At 39.9% G+C, this 21,252-nt stretch overlaps 1 protein-coding gene across 5 annotated transcripts in view; it reads left to right on the top strand.

Annotated features, from left to right (window-relative positions):
• Positions 1–451: 451 nt before the first annotated feature.
• Positions 452–21,252, top strand: part of lrfn5a (leucine rich repeat and fibronectin type III domain containing 5a) — a gene marked incomplete at its 3' end in the record, with an annotated part of 141,783 nt that continues 120,982 nt past the window's right edge. For 4 of the 5 annotated variants that reach the window (XM_080871195.1, XM_080871198.1, XM_080871196.1 and 1 more), the window contains exon 1: positions 2,362–3,359. Of the gene's footprint in view, positions 1,100–2,361; positions 3,360–21,252 lie in introns of those variants that run through there. The other variant, XM_080871197.1, reaches the window with a different exon arrangement.

The raw sequence follows: 21,252 nt of genomic DNA, 5'->3' as shown, positions 1-21,252 counted from the left end.
AAATACAAGTTAAAATTAATTTACCATATTAAACAGATTATTTTAGTTTAATTGACTTAATGCGTTTGTTAATTGGCCCACGTTGGCTAAAGATAACCCTCAGTTCTCTGCATTGCATAGTCTGCAGTCCCCTTAAAGCAGGGTGGGCAATGAATTTTCCCAAGGGTAACATTTGAAAATGGGACAGAACTCAGTTCTGTTCAGTATCTATTTATGTCTTTATAAGCTTGTTGGCGCAGTTCTCCACAACAGCCTGGTTTATTGTGTAAACCAGGGGTGTCCAAACAACTTACTCCGGCCCGCGGTCCATTTTTAATTGGCCCACAAGTAATTTTATAAATAGAATAGAATATGGCCCGCACTTCAACTTTTACTAGAGTATTGCACTTCTTAGTTTTAACACCAGGGGAAACTACTGTTGATCAAGGCAGTTGCTCCACCAAAAAGGACAATCACAGAAGAAATGTACCCCAAGTTACTAAACATGGCAGAACCAAAGAAGCGAAAGGTAGAAAGTGAATGCAGAGAATTTCAGACACGGTGGGAGAGTGAATATTTCTTCAAAGAATTCAAGGGGAAGTGTGTCTGTTTGATCTGCACTGAAACTGTGGCAGTTATGAAAGAGTATAATGTACGACCTCATTATGAAACCAAACATCAGGCCTATGCATCCTACACTGGTGCTGAGCGAGAGCAGAAATTAAAGCAAATGGTAGCTCTCCTGCGGGGTCAGCAACAGTATTTTTTTCGTGCTCAAATTGTCCAGGAAAAGGCTCCAATAGCCAGCTATGAGGTCGCCCAACTCATCGCAAGACATGGCAAGCCTGTTTCAGATGGAGACCTCATAAAACACGGCCTCGTTAAAGTCACCGAAATAATGTGCCCGGAAAAAGTGCAGGACTTCAACAACGTCAGCATGTCCAGAGATACAGTTGTGCGACGCACTGAAGACTTGTCAGCCAACATTAAACTGCAACTGTCTGATGAAGCTGTGCTTTTGATTTTTACTCCATCGCATGCGATGAGAGCACCAATGCCACAGACACCGCACAGCTGCTAATTCTTTTGCGGGGAGTGGACGAGAGCATGAGCGCTTTAGGTGAGTAAAAAATATATTCCACAGTACCCGTGTGTTAATGTGCAGGTACACATGCTTCAAATATCAATAATGCGCATCAATTCTGTCACTACCCTGCTTTTGCGCACAACTTTCTTATATGCACAGCGCACGCACACGTAGTCAGCTGTTCTCATCTGATGCAGATTTGCTCCTTGATCAAGTAACATTTGTCCGGATTTTTGGCACGAGTGGCGTACGATCAGCACCGCAGCTGGATGGCCCGATTTACATACCCAGCACAGCTGATACTCACCAGAATAATTTACTAAAATTATATACACTCCTGTTATTAAGTCCAGTTCAGTCTGTTAATGTTGATAACCGTTTCAAACGAACGTTAATAGGTGTGTTGCTAAGCCTAATAACTTAAATAACAAGCTTGAAATGTACCCGTCCCGTTTTCCCCTTTATTGTTTTTTCTCTGTGCTGTAAATCTTCTAAGAAGAAATCTGAGGCTGCTGTTCTGAGAATGAGCTACCAAAGCTTTTTCTGGATAAATCAATAAATTTCTATTTCCATTTATGGAAAGCTGTGATGAAGGCAGTTTTGTCTTTAATTATATTCAACAATATAACATATTCGATCACTTTTAAGTGATTTTTCTAACTTTAATACACTAAAGTTAAGGTTATATACCTAATTTCTAGTAAGTGACCCGGCCCCTCCTATATTTTTATGTATGTGGCCCTCAGTGAAAAAAGTTTTAACACCCCTGGTGTAAACCCTTGGGAAGATTCATTAAGTGATTGGTAGCAGAATTCATGTTTACATAGGAACATCGTGGAAGCAAAGGGATCCTCTATGGGCAGACAATGACAATCAGACACTTAAGGGCAGCCTCAGACATTTTTATATGACTACTTTATCAAGAGCGGATGTAAATTGAACTTCACATTCATGGTATGGAGGGTGCCTGGGGTGGGGGGTGGGGATTCTATTACCATTCAAAAGTGAAGACTTTTAGGAATTTGGGAAATTTTGGAATGCATTTTGAATGACATGCAGACTTGCATGGGCGGATAGATTCCTCAAATGGTATTCCAGCCATCTGCCACTGTAACACCAGTGGTGCAATTTTATAAATGTTCCTATATCCAGTCACACTGTCAGATTCTGTCCTTATCCTAAAAACCAGTTCCATGTGGTTAAAAAAGTACTTGAAAAGCGCCACTCGCTGCTTTTATTTTGAAATCTGTATGAGGAAGCGATGTTCTCCTCTCAGATGAAACATGGCACTTGTCGGACCTGACACGCTCCGGGGATTAACGGTAACAGAGCAGCGACCTGCGAAGAGGATCGCGAAGCAGGTTAAGCTTTCAGTGAGCGAGTAACCGGGCGGCAGCTTGGCCGGGACGTTACTGCTCTTTTTATTCTGCTTCATTTTCTGCCCTTTTATACATTTTCCTCTTCTCTTTAACTCCTGACTGCAGCAGAGACCCACAGAGTTGAGAGAGGGTGAGCGACGGGAAGAGAGACTCAGAGACAGAAAGAGAGAGAGAGAGCGAGAGAGAGAGGACAGCAAGAAAGAGAACGGGAGGGAGTGGGTGAAAAAGAAAATCCCAAATTCGATATTAAAAGCTTGTCGAACAAGCCAGGAAATGTACTGGTTTGGATTTTAAGTGCTTAATAACCAACAAACTCTCCCTAACCCGCGAATTTTTCTGGATTAATTTGAGTTTTCCACCCCTTTTTTCCTACCTGGGATATTTTCTGCCTTGCAGCGGAATTCTCCCTGTTTCACCTGCCCTAGGTGAAAGAGGGAGGAGAAGGAGCGGAAGAACAGGCGAGAAATAGAAGACAAAAAGAAGGAAGACAGAGAAGAGGAATGAGACGGGCGGAGGGCTGAGAGAATCACTCCAGTTTTCTCTCGGATCGGATTCTTCCCTTACCAAGCGGATGGAGGGATGAAACCGGGAGAGAAGAAGACGGGGCAGAGTGTGAAAGAGAGAGGAGCGAGAACAAGAGGAGGATGTAGTCGTCGGGCGCTGTGAGAATGCAAAACGGACGCACCCCTCCGGAAGATCGGATTGAACTATAAACCTAAACGGAATTTACAGACAACCAAAGGATATTACGCACATTTACTTCGATATATACGTATATGGGGCATATTTTCGTATTTGGAGCATATTTGTGTGGAATTACAACTATAATTGCCACTATCTTCGCAATAATGGGATTTGGAGAAATAATTGCGCGCTGACAGCCGGTGAACGAAGAAAACCTATCCTTGAAAGAGGTAAAGTTTAAACTCTTTTATTTCTTGTTTAACGCACAAAATGAAGGCTCGGCTTTCTCTTGCCCTCTCTATCTATCCACCTATGCCTCCAACTCTTCCTTCTCTGTGCCTGGGTCTGCTGGAGCCGGGGAATGGTCGTCTGTTGAGGGGTAAAAGAGTTATTTCTAGACTCCCGTGCGCTGACATTTAGTCTGGATGCTGATATGCTGCGGGAAGGAGGCAGAGGGGGTGTAGTTTGATAGCATTGGGTAGGTGGCTGGAGGGCACAGAGAAGGGGCTAGTGCATTAAAGAAAACCACCACTGAGAACATTGCAAGGTCAAAATTAAACCTGGCGTAAGTTACAAAGGCTCTGTGTGAGTCTGTGGAGGTAAAGCCTACATTTTGAGCAGCTCTCTCCGTGTGTGTGTGTGTGTGTGTGTGTGTGTGTGTGTGTGTGCACGCGGGCGTTCGAGCCCGCGAGCTCAACCAGAAAGAATGAACAACTTGAGCGTGCGCGCAACGTGCGTCTCCAGCGAGAAGAAAACCCACTAAAATGTCCATGCAGCGGTTATTAAAGCGCGCAGGTATCTGCACTTCAGCACGCCTTTTTGTGCAGTACGCGCCACACCTTTACCTGATACCTGAAAATAAATAAAATTAAATCATGCATCAGTGTTTGTGCGCGTGCGTAAAGCAATTAAACCCACACACAATGTAACTAGAACACCACAACGATTTAGCTTTAGTATCCACCGTCTGTCAGTTTCAAATAATGACAGGGATGTTTTGTGTATGTTTGCGTGCGCGGGCACGCGTGAGACAGCGAAAGGGGGGGGGGGGGCGCTACCGCTGAATAGCATAGGCCAGTATAGTTTGTGTGCACAACATAAAAAGTACAATATCTAAATAACAAGAAATTGTATCCATTTATTGATTAATTTCAAGGTTTCTTGCATTTTCAACCCATTGCGCTGATCTTGACTCTGCATCAGAGCAGATTCTGTGCTGGCCCATCAAAAGCTGCTCGGCTGCTGTAAATGTGGCATCCACAAAGATATAAAGTCTACAGGGTGATAGTAGATATGCTTACACAACAGAAGCAAACTGCTAAAACCACAAGCCTTACACATATTTGCTCAGCTCTGGAGTGTGGTCCACTGGCGCTCCATGTAAACATGGTCATCCATGCCTGCAGTTCAAAACCCATCAGTTAAGTTTAATGTTTGTTTTACGTATCATTTTTGACAGTGTGTAGCTGGAAGGTTGAATATCCCTCCAGCCCACAGGAAGTATTTGTATAAAGAAATGAAAGCAGTTTTGAGCTGGCATTGTGCTCCATCCCTTGGCTGAGACTCATTCCTGCATTATAATGTATGAAACACAGAAAAAACACACACAAAATGGCTGCAATGAAAGTGGCTCTAATAATAAAATAACGTTTATGATGGGATATGCTGTTGTTTGTTGCTGTCATTCCAAAAAAAAAAAAATCCTGTCCACAGATGTCCTTTCAGGGGGTTCATTTAAAGCAGAATGAAAATTATTCACCAATTATGTGTATTTTTTTTTTAATTAATTATGCCTGTCATAGAAAATTTTACTAATCTAACCAAATTTGTTCCCATGTCATCATTACCCTGTCTGTGGGGTTTCTTCTTTTGTCTTTCCCACGGTTCTGCATTTTGCTGGATTGGAGTTTCGTCAGTTTGTACTAGTACAGTACAGTAGCTTGCATTGATTGATCAAGGCAATAAATTTATGCACACGAGCCACTCGTGCTGGTGCTAATGGCCCGTGGATATGGAGGCATTATGCAAATGCATCCCCTGCTCTAGAAAAAGAGTGTGGGTGAATGAGCGAGGAGAGAAACTGGTGATTTTTGGTCCATTTTAGTTGTGTTTAGCCTCCTCTTTATGCCTGAAAGGAGTGGTTTACCATGCCATTAGGTTTTGGATAAATGACACTGCATGTGTGTTACAAACTGAGTTTTCATTTTGAAAGACTTGGAATGAGTTTCTATTAAAGCTACTTCAGAATAGTTGCTGAGGTTTGATTTACCTGGGTTACATCAGTGTAAAATTTATAGCATTTCATGAGCATCTGATGGGCTTGTAAGGCTTGGTTTATGCTTTTGTGTGTGGTGATGTCTATGAAATTTCTCTCAGGCGTAGGTGTGATTCAGAAGCATTATTCTTTACCTTGCATTACCACAACCCCAAAGCAAGGTGGTGAGGCTGTTATTTATTCTTTATTAAGGCCATCTTTTTTTCCCTCTGTTTATCTGTCTCCAACTTTTTCCCTCTCTCTTTCCTCTCTCTGTTTAGCTATCTGACAGAGGGCTGCAGGATCCTGCAGAGTGGGTGGTGGAGCTCTAATTCAATTTATTCTACTGCTCAGAGACAGACAGAGAGAGCAGGGGAGATAGTGAGAGAAAGAGGGAGAGGGATGGAGACCACAGATGTTAGGGAACATTTCCTATTAGCAGAGGAGAGGGAGGCCTTATAGGGAGCTGGCCTGACAATGTGACATCTGGAATGCTTCTGCAGCTGTCTGAAATTATGTGTGCATGAGTGTGTGGTCATTATCGAGTGAAAAAACATGTCCTTAAAATGCCATCAGAGTCTGGAGGACCAAACAAAAAAAAAACCCTATTCTTCTGTCTGTTGTTCACTAAACTATCAGCTGAGGCACGCATGAGTGACAGCTCAGAGCTGTCAGACAAAGTGACCGGTGACATTCACTGAGCTCGTTTCTTCCAGTAAAAAACAAGCAGCTGACATCCTGTTATCTTACAGTATGTTGTCAAAAATACTGCGTGGAAAATAATCTATTAAATTACTTTTCTGTCGTAAACCACAGAAGTAAGTAAACCCCCAGTCAAGACTTTTTATTAGATCTTAAAGTAGCTCTTAAAAAGCCAGTATGACTGTGTCAGAGTCACTGTTTCCTAACTGGTTGAGATGTTTCTCATTATGTAATTAGAGCTATTCTTTCTGATTGGTATTGGAGTCTCACGTGGCATTTGTTTGCATTAATCTTCGCTGATAATACCTTATCGCTGAAGTGTGTCTGTCTTATTGCCCCTTAATATGCCCCATAATTAAGCATTTTTCTCAGAGACTGTCGGTGTTCTCTTTATTTTATTAGAACATGTCAAGTTTAATTAGGTGCATTCAGCTATGTATCTGCAATCAGCGATGATGTGCCTCACGATTTGATTTGGGTCCTCATTTCTTGTGTATATGCTTCCATTAAGTGAATTATTATGGAAAGCGGCTGATATACAAATAACACAGCAGCTGGAGGAAGCCAGAGGGAGTGTGGGTTGGAACTGTGCCTCCCATATCATATATTTCCATGTTTTTTTTGTTTTGTTTTGTTTTTTTTATCTCACCAAAATATTGTTGTTTTTTTTCACTCTGACATTAACCACAAATTTGCCTACAATGCATCAATCGTTTGTTTGAAGAATATTATACATAATTCCTGAATGTTAACCCAATTCAGTGGTTTCTGTTTGAGTTTAGAAATTTAGCATTTCAGATCTTAACTACAAAATTCACTGCTCCATTTGCTTAGAAACAAAAGCAAATCCATAAATAATAACTATATAGAATTTACCAGTTAACTAGTTAGCTACTAAGTTACTTAATTAATAGTCTTTCTCTGTAAGGCAGGATTAGTCTTTGGCTGATTGGTAGCTCTAGTTAAGATCCTGATTGAAACTCATTACAAGGTCTGTAATTATTGTTGAATAGATTTGTATAGATTTGTAAAGTTATCTCATCAGCTTCTTAAGTGCAGCTTCAACACACAGTCTTTGTTTGTAGTAGATATGTACTATTTTTCTTCTCATATGGTCTCTTTCTTTCTTACGTAAGTTACATAATGTTCACACCCACATTAGCCACCCCACCCCTCCCCATGCTACCTTTTTCCACACACCTGCTGCTTCACAATCACCTGTGATGTGTCTGACACTGCATCCTGCTTTAGGAAGCCGGTGGGGAGGGTGTTTGGGTGTACGTTTGGCTGTGCGTGTATGATGGTGTGAGCATGAAGACTGTGTGACATGACAGATGTGAGGCATGTTGGGCAATAATGAGCTGTGTGCAGCACAGATAACTGAATGTGACACAATACAGATTTCTGGCTCAGTGCCTACAGCACTGTTACCATGTCTGTGTGTGTATCTGTCAGTCTACTACTGTGAATGACACATATGCATTAGGTACAGGCTGATTAAGTAGACATTCACATTAACCTATGGGCCAGATTTGTTAAGTGGGAAGCATTGGAAAAATGTGATTCCACTCACATGGGAATGCAAAGTTGTGATCTACTTAAAATGTGCTAATTTATAAGCAAGTAATGTAATAGCCAGCATTCAACCAAGACCAGGGGGCAGCTAAAGAAGAATTGATTTGTTTTTGAATTTAAATGTAAACTGTTAAAAATTGCTTGAGGTTGTGTGTTAAGTGTTTGTGCTCTTTGGGTAAATCTGTCTGCTCCAGAGGAACTCAGGACTTAGCCATAGGAGGGCGTCAATTACAGTACAATCAGATTCTGACCCATCCATTTATTAATCCAATTACTGTTATTGTAAATCTGTGAATCACATTCATGTACTTGGGTGATGAGGGCGATGATTTAGTGAAGAGCTGCAGAACAAAAGTAAAGTTTTGCCACTTTGCTCACAGCTTCAAGCCATCCATATGTGCTGATTATGCATCTATCCAGCAATTGTTCCCCATCTTTGAAAACACCAGCAAGTGCAAAAACAAGACTTGTTTTTAAAAAAAGATTCAACACAGTAAATACTGAGCCATGAATTTAGTAAATCACGCTTGTGAGATTCATTTAAACGCTCTTCTTCTAAAATTTTGTATACTGAAAGCACAATTCGTTATTTCTCGTTGAATGCATATGTAATAAATCCTACAATTAAAAGCTTTAAACGATTAGCTACCAAGGAGGAGCACCATTAATTCATTCTTGTAGGCTTAAATATTACCAGGCTGTTACACATTAACATTAACACGCTGTAAACATTAAACAGACAAATTTGAAATCACGCAGGAAAAATTGATTAATAACAAACCCCTAATGTTTTATTTCCCAACGTGCTGATCACCTTTAATCAGCTTACAATCTCTTGAGTCTGTCATTTCTGGTTGAACGACCAATCCCCCAGCTCCAGGCTTCTGCTGACACCTATCAAAGATATGTCTCTGCAATTTAAAACTGTGAAAACCAAAATTCCAAAAGCATTTCTGTCTGGAGAAATGTGTGTGTCTTCACTAAGTGGGCATTTTTAAATCTTCATTTTAAATGACTTTCTGCTTCCTAAGTTAAAGAGCATCCTTTGTGGTCCTGTGATGATTAGATATTGTGAGCCCTAAGCTCTTACTCCTGAACTAAGTTTACCCTTGTGGATTCTGTTACTGAGTATTTTCAAAATTAGAAACTGCATTTTCAGCATTTTGCCTCCATCAACCTGATGTACATGACAAAGTTAGTGATAAAGTTCATTATCCGGAGTAAATGCATCTAATTATGTAAACTAATAGAGTACATAAATTAAATAACCAGCACATGCAATCTCATTTTCAGTAATTTGAATACAGTGAAAGAATTGCCAAGTTGCAGCACAAGCATTTTAGCATATGCATAACTGTTTTTGCTGTCAACACAAGACTAATTACAAATATTGCAGAACTGTTTTTATCAGGACACTTCAGCAGACATGCACTCCATCTGTGAAACTGGACCACACGCTGCAAAACACTGCATTAGCTTAACCCTCCTGCCATCCTTTAAAAAACTCACACCCATCACCCTAGGGACCATTCTCAGCCACGCCATAAAAAGACCATATATCCATATTTTATTCCACTTTAAATTAGCCAACCTTGTAAAACTACTTCTCCCTGAAATATTCATGTAAAGTTTTAATTGTATTTTCGTTGTTTTAACCCTTCAAATCCCAGTGTTATTACATGAGCGCCCTGTGTTATAAGCCCCAAAAACCAAAAAACGAAACTAAATATTTCCACAAAAAACCAGTTGAAGTAATATGTGATTGTCATTATAAGTAGGCCTTTAGATGGACCAAAGATTGGCACCAACATACATTTTGACCTGCCATTATTTTTTTTGCATTTTTTTGCAATTTAAAAATTAAAACTTCAAGGCCCTGAGTCTTCATTGACATCCAAGAAAAGAAGAAAAAATAAAATCATATGATGATAATTTGGGGTTGAAAAATAGCGTTTATAATGGAAGTCAATGGGCAGAAAATGGTCCCCAGGGTGATGGGTGTGGGGATTTCTGCTGCTCAGCCATTTTAGGCTGATTTAAGGAATTCACACTGGAATATTAACATTGACAGGTAAAAACTATCCTGTGGCAAGTTTGGTTATATTCCACTGAACACAGTGGAAATGGCAGCCATTTAACACATAGCAGTGGCACAAAAAGGTCCCAAGAAGGCAGGAAGGTTAACACAGTCCTATGCACAGTCCTATGGTATAGTAGCTTTCTGAACCAGTCCCAATAGTGAAGTGTGTGGAACATTTTATAAATCAGGATGCTTTGTAGCATTTTCCTTTCAAAATATTATGAAATTTCTTCTCCAGACATTGACGAGAGGATAAGACTGAGACACAGATATTTGATAACATCTTCTGACCTATAGCACCTTGGAAGTAATTTTTAATGTCAGTTCAGTAAGATATTACCTGGACTTAATGATTTCCCATGGAGCATTAGCCATTTCCAACCTCACCATCCTCTGCCTACAGAACGGCTGACAGAATTGAGTTTGTGCAACTCTAGATGGCTGTGAGTCCTCAGCCTCCGATAACAAAGCATTGAGACAATGTGTGCATGGTTTGTTTTGCTAATCCTGTTTTACAAATTTGTATTTGTATGTTCTCCCCAACTGTCATGTCTTGTGTACCATGCAGGAGTGTCACTTCAGTGTCTTACATAAAAAAAAAACTTCTTGTATGAAAAGTTTCTTTCATGACAGTACCACTTTTTTCACAATAGAATACACATCAGAAACACAGAAAATGGTGATGCTATATTTTGTTTAATTAGAAGCATGTGTAGTTCCCCAGCAGACTGTGTTTTTTTTTTTTAAGTTATCCAAAAACACACTTACCTGAAAAAAGTATACACTGGCTTGATATAGAATTATGAAACGAGTAGCCAAAAGGTGAACAAACAACACCAAACACTTGGCATTTAAACAGGGACCACAATCCATTGCCAAAGACAACATTTGAGAGCACTTACTCACACTGTGTTGAAAGAATAGTGTTTAAAGTGGTTAATTACTCCACAGCCTCATCCCCCTTTCTGTGTAAATGCTTTCATCAAGGTGGATTCCTAAATATCAGCTTTTGCAGTATACAATACTGCATTGCTGGCCTAACTTTAGGTGTATTTTTTTTTAAACTTGTTGGAAAAGTCTCTGCTAGGCCATTCCCCTAAAAGAGTGCTTTCACAGTTACCTTATCAAGTAAGATGGAAGTTAAAACCACTATGAATATTCCTCCCTTTTCACAAAGCTGGTTGTGAAAGTTGGAGATTTCAGAAAATGAATAAAATGCTATATGCTGTATTGGACCTTGAAGATCAGATATATGCTATATTTCCACTGGTTTACATAGACCGATCAGGCATAATGCTATGGCTACCTACCTAATATTCTGTTGGTCTCCCATGTGTTGGGGAACAACACGTTATGTGCCAAAGCATCCCTGCCCTGTCAGGAGCACTCCTTCACTAGACCCCTGAACATGTGCAGTCATATCTGGCACCAACATGTTAGCAACAGACCCTGGGACTTCCATGGATTGGACTTGTTTGTCCAGCACATCCCACAGATGCTCGATTAGATTGAGAGCTGAGTAGTTTGGAGTCAACACCACAAACTCTTTGCTGTGCTCCATTTCTCAGCCATTTTTACTTTGTGAGTGGGCTCTTTATCCTTCTGAATGAGACCACAGCCACCAGGGTGTAATCTTTCCATGAAATGGTGTACATGGTCTGCAACAATGCTTAGGTAGGTGGTACGTGTCTTTGTCCCGTCTTCATCCGCTCACCCCCAACCGCCCCCAGATGGCTGCCCCTCCCTGAACCTGGTTCTGGTGGATGTTTATTCCTGGTGAAAGGGAGTTTTTCCTTCCCACTGTTGCCAAAATGTTTGCTCATAGGGGGTCATATGATTGTTGGGGTTTTCTCTGTTTTCTTTGTATTGAGTCTTTATCTTACAGTATAAAGCGCCTTCAGGCGACTGTTGTTTTGATTTGGCGCTAATTAAATAGAATAGAATAGAATAGAATTGAATTGAATTCAGTTGAATTAGATATCAAAGTAAAATGCACATGGATGGCAGGACCCAAGGTTTCCCAGCAGAACTTTGCTCAGAGCATCACACTGCCTCTACCACTTTGCGTTCTTTCCATAGGGTATTCTTGCGCCAGGTGTTCCCCAGGTAAGCAACGCACATGCACACAGCCATCCTCGTGATTAGGGATGGGTATCGTTTAGGTTTTATCCGATACCGGTGCCAAATCGGTACTTTTGAAACGGTGCCGGTGCTTAAACGGTGCTCGAACCGGTGCTTAAAGAATGGAGAACACAAACTTTGTCCAAAAACCTCTCATGTTCAGCTGGTTTTTTTTGTAAAAAGATAACAATGTGTGCCTTTTCTGCAGCTATGTGGCATATATGGTATCACTCTTGGCTGGAAGCAGTGCTTAATCAATGGGAAAAACACAAACTTTGTCCAAAAACCTCTCATGTTTAACTGTTTTCCACTTTTTCTTTGGTCATTTTAGCCTTTTTGGCCAGGGTGAAGGGAGTATCTGCCATCAAACAAGAAGACAGCCGCATGTAGCTATGACGATGTTTGCTAGTTCACCTTACCTGCATTAATGTAATAACGTGGTTAGCCTACTCAACGTAAATTACACACGAACAACATGAAGCTACTCATGCAGAGAAGAACGGCTGCTGCTGCCATCATCATTTCTGCTACACTGGCAGGGCTAGGGGGCAGGACTCTATTCTTCGGGTTTTTGGGGGATGTTCCTCCGGGTCCGATAACTGGCAACCCACCCGACGTACACGGTGTGAGGTCTCGCAGCAAGCTATCAAATACGGCGCATTTCTCGGCTTTTTAAAAAAACGCTATGCGTCGCCAGCTGTTTAATCGGATTCTTGGTGTTACCTCCTTTGACAGTATCACAGTATCAGCTTAAAGCACTTGTTGCAGGCTGCTGAGTTTGCATATTTTGCTGTGAAGTACAGCCAGACTTTCGACCGCTTCGCCTTGGGCATTTTTAATCTGTAGCTCTGCTCTAACAGAACGTACGTACCTGGCCCCGCCTACTATCCTCGGAAACGTAAAATGATTGGCTAGAAGTGTATCACAGCTCAGGAAAATAAAGCACCGAAATAAAGCACCGAAATGTGCGCTGCTTTTCGGTCTGGTTACTACCGTTTATGTCAGAACCGGTGCCATCATGGCACCGGACACCGGTACCCATCCCTACTCGTGATGGAAAAGAAAATGTGATTTATCAGACTAGGCCATCTGCTTCTATTGTTCTGACGCAGGGTAGGCAGTTAGAGCTAGGCGAGTCTCCTCGCTACTGGCTAAAACTAGTTTCATAAGCTTAATTACAGAAGAAACAACAAATACATCCAAAGAAGATATTGACTACTTGACTGTCACTTCTTTTAAAACTAGATTATAAAAAAAAATTAAACAACTTTGTGTAAAAGTACTGAAGCCAACAAGTATAGTTTGTTGCTCTTCACATGTATACCAAGGGCTATAAAGGGCTACAATTTCTACACTGTACAGAAAGGTGGATGGCTTAAAACAGCACAGTCAAAAGACAATGCAATAATGCCTTGCCTTCTTTATGGCTTGTGCTACACAACATTTAAAGCTATATTATGGAGCTACACCTTTCAGGACAATGGACGTTAACATGAAGCAAGTAGTCATTTCAGCACCACGGACAGCTCAGTGTGCTCCAGTAGTTTGACTGTTTGAGGCTACAAACAGGTTGTAAAGGCTTTAAAGAGTTCAGTGATGGTCAACTGATGTTTTTGTTTGTTTGTTTATGCTTCTCTCTCTCTCTCTCTCTCTCTCTCTCTCTCTTTTGACGCAGGGCTGAAAACCGAGTAGATTAAATGGTGCATTTAATTAAGAGGCTTGGGATCAGGAAGTCAGAGATCAGTGTTGGTTCTTGCCAACTATAGCTACATTTAGCCTAGCTTGTTAGTGCATGCCATCTGTTCACACGCAGATTAACGCTACACAGCAGGCCGGCCCGTAGCAATAGGTGCATTTTGCAGTGCGACAGAGTATAGGTTGCTGTTTAGCAGACTTGAATTCCTTGGGAAGTCTTTGGGTTAAATGTACTAAAAGGTCATCTTTTTAAGTTGTAATTATTAATACAATACAATGGAGGTCATGATTGTGTTGTTTTTTCCTTTTGAGCTATGACATTGTGTCTCATTAAACTCCCCAACTCCAAGTTAATAAAATAAATGCTTCTTGTGAAAGTGCAGAGCTGAAAATATTATATTCAATGCACAGTTAAATCTCATTTGCATCCATATGTGCTGGTTGTTGTTTAGGGTTCCATGCTGATTTGTTTTCTTTTACTCTTATGTGAAGCCTGCACATAATAGTATGTTTTAGGGTGCTTTTGCTTTCACTTGAGGTTTTATCCATCTGCTTTATAAGCAATAACGACCTCCAAATCACTGCATCCCACTTAGCTAGCTTTTACACCAAATACTATAAATAGCACCCAGCTAATCCTAGTTGCTGGCTATATCTTTATTTATTTCTTTACTCTTTCTGCTTGGCAGTAACCTGAGCTCAGCAAGCTGCATCCCAGCAACAAACACTTCAAAATCTGATGACTTGATATGTGTGGCTAAGGGATATTGATATGGTTAGAGGCATTTTCCAAAAACTTTGAGGATGCTGAGCAGTTAATTATTTTGGGGGGAAAAAAAACAGCTGGGGCACAGTGTAGCAAGTCTAAAACAGATTGCTTGGACAGCGACTGAGCTGTGTGTTTGCATTAGATTAGAAAAAACTGTACATATAGAGGTTGAAGTTGTGGAAGCATTTTTGCAAGTATTTTGTAGGATTTAAATCTCCTTCAAGGAATGTGATTAAGCATATTAGCCCTGCACAGTTCACTTGACCATTTTGCAATCTTCAAAAATACATATTTCTTTAACCTTGTGTTGTTAGTGTAGAAGACAGTAAGGCAGGATTCACGCAGTTTAATGCGTCTTTGCTCTCACTTAGTTTGAACAAGGTGATGTTGTGTGTTGTTGAAATGAATCATGGATCCAAGACTTTGTCTTGCGTGCTCTGCTTGCACTCAAAGTTGACGTTTTTTTGGGCAGCTGCTGCTAGCCAGTCAAATTACAGAATGAAAATAACACCACAGGAGCAGGGCTCCTGCAGTTCAACAGAATATGTAAATAAGCAAATAGAGAGCCGAGACAAAATACTTAAATATTTTAAAATGCCATGATTTTTTGTTGACAACAAACTATTACAGCTGCTCTTTTTGGTGGTTAGATCAAATGAATCCATAGATCAGCAGATACTCTTTATGGTCTCTCCCCCCGCCTCTGTGTGTGTGTGTGTGTGTGTGTGTGTGTGTGTGTGTGTGTGTGTGTGTGTGTGTGTAATTTAGTATTGATAAAAAGTGTTTCTCAGCCTTATTATTTTCTAACAAAGCTGACTGTGTCAGAGCTGTCAAAACTTTGGCTGATAATGAACCTCATACTGTAGACTGTCTGTAGATCCTTCATGCGCGTCAGTCAGAATGGCTTGATCTATCTACCACTCTGCTTTCTCACAAACATAAGCACAAACAGAAACAGAAAAAAAGAGTTGTTTTAACATACTTCTATCTTTATAGCCTTATCTGCACTTGTGCTCTTAGTACAAAACAGACAATTTACACACAGGGAGCCGTGGCTGAAGTTTCGCATTTTGCTCTTGGTCTTAATTATTTGGACCTGAGGAGCAGTGGGATCAGTATTTAGATGTTTTATGGTTACATAAGCTTTGAGGGCCAATGAATATTCTAATCTTGCAGAGTAACAGATGTGAACCATGTCCAAACGTATTTTAAAAACACTAACCTGTTATTAAGACACAACAGTTGCCAAAGGGCGTAGAGTGTGGCTAGACAGCTTCCAGAATGAGGAAGCTGTGTGGTATTAAGAATGGGTTTACTATTCTCATGCTTTGTATCTGTTGCATAACATTTTGTGGAATAACAGATGGGAATTATAGTGATTTATTAGTTGGCAGTTAATACTGTAACATTAAAGCTTACATATGAATAAACACAAATTTTTTTCCATTAATGCAGCAGACTTAAAAAACTGCTAATAATCTCCACTCCTTGAAAATGGTAGACCGCTCTGCCTTTTATATTTTGCCATACATGATATTTAAATGTAAGTGTACTTAATCTTTTTTCTCATTATGCCAATAAAGTTATGTCACATGTGGCACAATGCTTGATGAGACACTTTGTATGTAAGAACATTTGTCAGGGCTCTAGACTAAGTTTTTGCCACGGTTGCACTGGTGCACCTAAATTTTTTTTGTTAGGCGTACCCAAATTTTTCAACCGCATCGCTTAACATTGCAGTTTTACATGTGCACTTTTTTGGGGGGGGGGAATGCTGTCCATGCAGACAAAATTGATTTGTAAATGATTAAGTAACAATCTTGGGCTTAAAGTGCTTTAATATTGCCTACAATATTGCCAAAGAGTGCCAAACCTAATCATAATCTCGGCCTCCTCTGATGACCTGGTTGCTGCTGCCTGCCGCTGAAAGGCAGTGGGGAGAGGGGACACTTGGGCAGTGCATTTATCGCAGCAGATAATGTGTTTTCTGGATACACTGTGCTTTTTCAGCGTTCAAAGATTGATGGCACCGTGTCAGAGCACTGGCTATGAATTTCAGACGTATTAGGCCTTAACAAAAAAGTTATCAATCGTTCTTTTCAACTTTTCTCATTACCCACAGGAAGGAGATTTTCCTGGCCTGGCTTTTTATAGCAGGTAACCTTAAAAATATTCTGCAATATAAAGAAAGTATAAATTTCTTCAGTATTGAACAGCAGAAATTAGGCTTTCTGAGGTCATTTAAGTAAAAAAAAGATAGCGGTCGACAGCGCTGTAAATAATGTTAGACTGGTGGGTAATAAGCGAATGAATAATGTAGAAAACAGAGATTTGAGATGGGAAACTGTTCTTGAAGTACACACAGAGAAAGAGAGCTGTGCGTGAAGTGCGATTTTTATCGTGGTGGAAGCAAGACAGCAAAAGTAAGAGGGAATTCATGACAAAGTTTATCAAATGTGAAGCGTAGTTTGCTGCTTCTTTTGCTGCTGGTTAAGTGAATTTTGGTTGGAGAGAGATAAAACCTGCAGCTCAGAATCTAGCGCAAAAAAAGACGCAAACACAGCTCTCACCCGACGCATCAGAATCAGTGAGCTGTTGACTTTCAGCCCCAATGGCGTGTCCGTGTACGTGCCGTCGGGTGAGAAAGCCGAGAAAGAGAAAGCTGATTCTGATGCGTCGGGTCGGCGCTCTGTGTCTACGTCTTTGTGTGGAATCCGTTTATCTGCTCTCATTTGCTGTTTGGTGGTTGTTGAAATAGTTTCGTGAGCTTTAACCTGAGATTCTGGCGTTTTTGGCAAAATACATTTATATTCAAAAGTCAATTCACGATTTAATGAATCGATATCACTTTATTCAAGCTACTCACCTCTCTCTATCCACCGGCACTTTAAAACATACAGACGGACTACATGAATATCTGGAACCCGACCAATCAGAGAGGTCCTGCCCCTGACTATCTCTGATTGGTTTAGACCACAATAGGGGCATGTGTCTGTTGTTGACCACACAGAGACGTTCAGAGTTGCAGAGACTTTTTTTTTTTTTTACTCGAACAGTTGGTCACACAAGTTTTCTTTTAGTCGCACTATTGGTCGCACTCTAGAGCCCTGTTTGTACATTAAAACAAATATGTTATTATAAAGGAATTCATGTTAGGGAACTGCAACATTGTGGCTTGTATGAGCATCCACTACTATAGTTTGCAAACATTAACTTATGTGCAGACTTGTATCACAATGCCCAAAATAGATTTTCGCTTTTTTTCCAGATTAAATCAGTAAGGTGCTAGTTTAAAATTGATGGAGAGGCCTTGTAAGATTGATATCATGACTTGCAATCTGTATCAGGAGTGTCTGTTGTGCAGGAAGGGCTGAAAAAAGCATGATTAATGGAGAAGATGCAGGGAGTAGCAGAGTGTGGATTCATGAAGCACAAACACACATTCTTTCCTGCAAGTGTGTGTACACACACACACACACACACACAAAGCATCTACTTATGTAGGCAACTATTTGCACACGCACAAACATAGCAAGTAGGCTGATAAAAGGATGTACCACATTGCTGCAGCTGTCCTCTGGGAACTAAAGTGGAGGCTTGATACAGCCATTTACCATCACCACACAATGACTCAGCACATTTACAAGATATGGACTGGGCACACTTTTTTGCATACATTAACTCATTCACTGCCATTGACGTCTATAGCCGTCAATTGCAGTGAATGAGTCAATGGGTTTAACTCATTCACTGCCAATGGCTGGCAGTGAATGAGTTAAGAGTAATTCTTGGTAGGTTTTGATCTCAGTCTTGATTACAACTGGGTGTGGTTATTGTAGTAGACCAGAATAACATCTAATGATTCAAAGTTGTGGAAGGGTCGTGTGTTTGCTGGAAATGCAAGAAAGTGAAAATCTTGTTCTGGTTGACCTCTGGTGGTTTATCCTTTCCCATCTGTAGCACTGTGGTGATAAAGTTGCTACGTGACATTTTCAACTGTGGAAAACAGTAAAATACTGATTTTCACATTGGTCTATCTACCCTGGAGGTCCTTTTACTGAGACCAGGCCTGTGTCTCTCAATAAAATGTAACCCAACACCATTGTTAGATGATTTCTATGCTTAAACAAACTAAAGTGAGTATAACATCCAGTTCTTTATTTCTGCTGCATTCAGTGCGTGGTAGCATCAACTAATCTGGCTGATAATAAATGAGGTGTTGAATTGAGAATTTTTGCACGCCGAGGTTTCATTTTGGCCTCACAATTGTGATCACTGATTGAATGTTGAAATGTTTTTCAGGTGGAAATTAAAATTCCTGAAGCTTAAGGTTTAGCAATGTTAAGCTTTTCTTTTTCCTTCATGAAAAAAAAATCTCAACCGGCAGTCTAATTCCTTATGTGATGATTTTGATCGAACTCTCAAGGTGTCAGATTACAATTTAATTTTTTGGTAGTTTTAAGTAAATGCTTTACAAAACAGCATTCTCTCCCCTTCACAGTTCTTCAGGGCTGCATTCAGCCCAAACAAAATGTATCAAAACGTAATCTGCTTTAAGTTCAATTCAATTTCAATTCAGTTTTATTTATATAGTGAAAAATCATTTATATTCTAAGGTAAAGACCCTATAAAATGAATAGTTTACTATTAACTTCTATTGATAGTAACTAGTGATTGAATATAGTTGTGGTGTATAAACACACAGGGAGGGAAAAAGAAATGCTCAGTGCACCCCCAGGGAAGCCCCCAGCAGCCTGAGCCTATTGCAGCATAACTAAAGGATGGTTCAGGATCACCTGGACAAGCCGTAACTATGAGCTTTATCAAAAAGCAAAGCTTTGAGCCTAATCTTAAAAGCAGAGAGTGTGTCTGTCTTGAAAATCCAAACATACAGTTATGTTGCCACAGTCTGAAACCCATCTACTACTCTCTTGACCTCCGCTCTAACGGCAGTGCTCACTACTTTTTAGGCTTCTGTGCAGTCAGTGATATCCAGGCCAAGACCTTCTGTTCTGTCTTCCAGTCTCTATTTACATGACTTATAATTCATGACTCACATGAATTATAAAAGCTTGTAAAAATTAAATGGTTGGCATACAATTTAGCCCATGGTGTCAACACTGTCCTTCTTTGTTCCCCACAAAGGGTTTTGCATACAACTTGCAAGGTCAAATATACGTGATTAGTACTACTTGGACTATAAATTGAAACCAGAAAGCTTCTATGTACCAACAATGTTGTTTATTCCTTCTGATTTATATGCAAGGAATGTAGATTGTTAGCATGCCTGCCAAGCAAGCTTTTATGTTACAGTGTTTTCACACACACCACTTTTGATAAAGCCTATTTTCTACACTTACACCATTTTGGCCCGATCCCATTGAAAAATGCAGCTCATGGTTGCAGATTCAATGTTCATGCTCTGACCTTTAGTTTTGGAATGCTACTTTTTCCTTAGCTTTATGCACATTTATCTTTTTGTGGTAAATAAGTTAAGAAAGTTATAGTATACATCGTGGTCTGCACCGTCCTACATTGACTAATGGCTACATTGCAATACTGACCTTTGTTAGGGTTTGCTGAGGGAGAACCTCAGCATAACACAACAATTTACATCTCCTCTTCTTACTCCCAAAGATAACAAGTGGCAAGACAGAGCTGCAGTCCACAGAGATTTGATTTAATTGTTAGTGTGAGGATCGACCAAAACAAATAAAACTAACTCAGGTTTCATGAAATGAAAAGAAAAGAAAACATCTTACCTTCCTCAATCCAGAAAAAAGAAAATATAACAAAACAGGCTTCTCACTGCTACCAGGATGGTTCTTTTATAATGTATTTACGTTATACACTACAGATGGCTGTCAGTGAGCTTTTAAAGGGCATCAGTGAAGTTTCAGTTTTAACTATTGTAATAAACACAACATACTCATCTGGAATCACAAATCGCTCACAAATAAGCCTACATTTGGATAAGCCGTTAAGTTAAAGACTAACTGCAAACTTTCATTGCTCCATATACCGAGTAAACCAAAATGTTTGACAGTAATAATTGCATAGCAGTGGAAGTCAGAGAGAGCTCTGTGCTGACGCCACTTTGCTGGGTTAGTTTTAATGAGTCCAGGTATATTGCAACATACAGTGAGTCACAGCCTGTGACCCAGTTGAGCTTTGTTGCTCAGCATGACCTCATTCTGACTGCACAGTAAAACAAATCTGATGCTACTGCAGCTGTTTGATTTGGCCGTAACACAATCTGGAGAAAGCTAAGAAGTTACCTGAGCTTTTCAAATGAGTTGTGCCTAATTTCACAGATCTTTAATGTGCTATGTAAAAATGTCACTCCTGCTTTCAAGCAAAGCCATAAATGCATTCAGTCATTTCTGGTGTTAAAACAAACTGCCCGATTTTTCAAACTGAATATACGGCTCATGTATTCCCATATGGAAAAGATATATATATATATATATATATATATATATATATATATATATATATATATATATATATATATATATATATATATAAATCTTATAAAGCTTGTATCTGTCTTCTGTGAAATTTGTATGAAAAACATACAAGAGTGAAAACAGATATAAGATCCCTTGAAAAATTACATAAATGAAACTTGTATGTTTTGGATACTTCCTAAAACAATATATGAAAGTAATGAGAAAGTGGCCACTTTCATGAGTAAATCATATAAGCCTTAAATGATTTACTATATGAAGCAAGCTAAAGCTGATGCAAGTCTTTTATAAGTTGTTTCTATTTCTTTTCCATATGGGTTATGTGGAAAAAGTGAAGTGTGTGTGTGTGTGTGTGTGTGTGTGTGTGTGTGTGTGTGTGTGTGTGTGTGTGTGATCTCAGGTGATGTTGAGCTAACAGAGAACAGGCTAGTTGGCCTTAATCCTACCCTGCATGTGT

The sequence above is a fragment of the Rhamphochromis sp. 'chilingali' genome (assembly GCF_963969265.1).
Source record: "Rhamphochromis sp. 'chilingali' genome assembly, chromosome: 21".
Classification (NCBI taxonomy): domain Eukaryota; kingdom Metazoa; phylum Chordata; class Actinopteri; order Cichliformes; family Cichlidae; genus Rhamphochromis; species Rhamphochromis sp. 'chilingali'.
The sequence above is the reverse complement of the archived record's forward strand: the minus strand, read 5'-3'. Positions and strand labels throughout refer to the sequence as shown.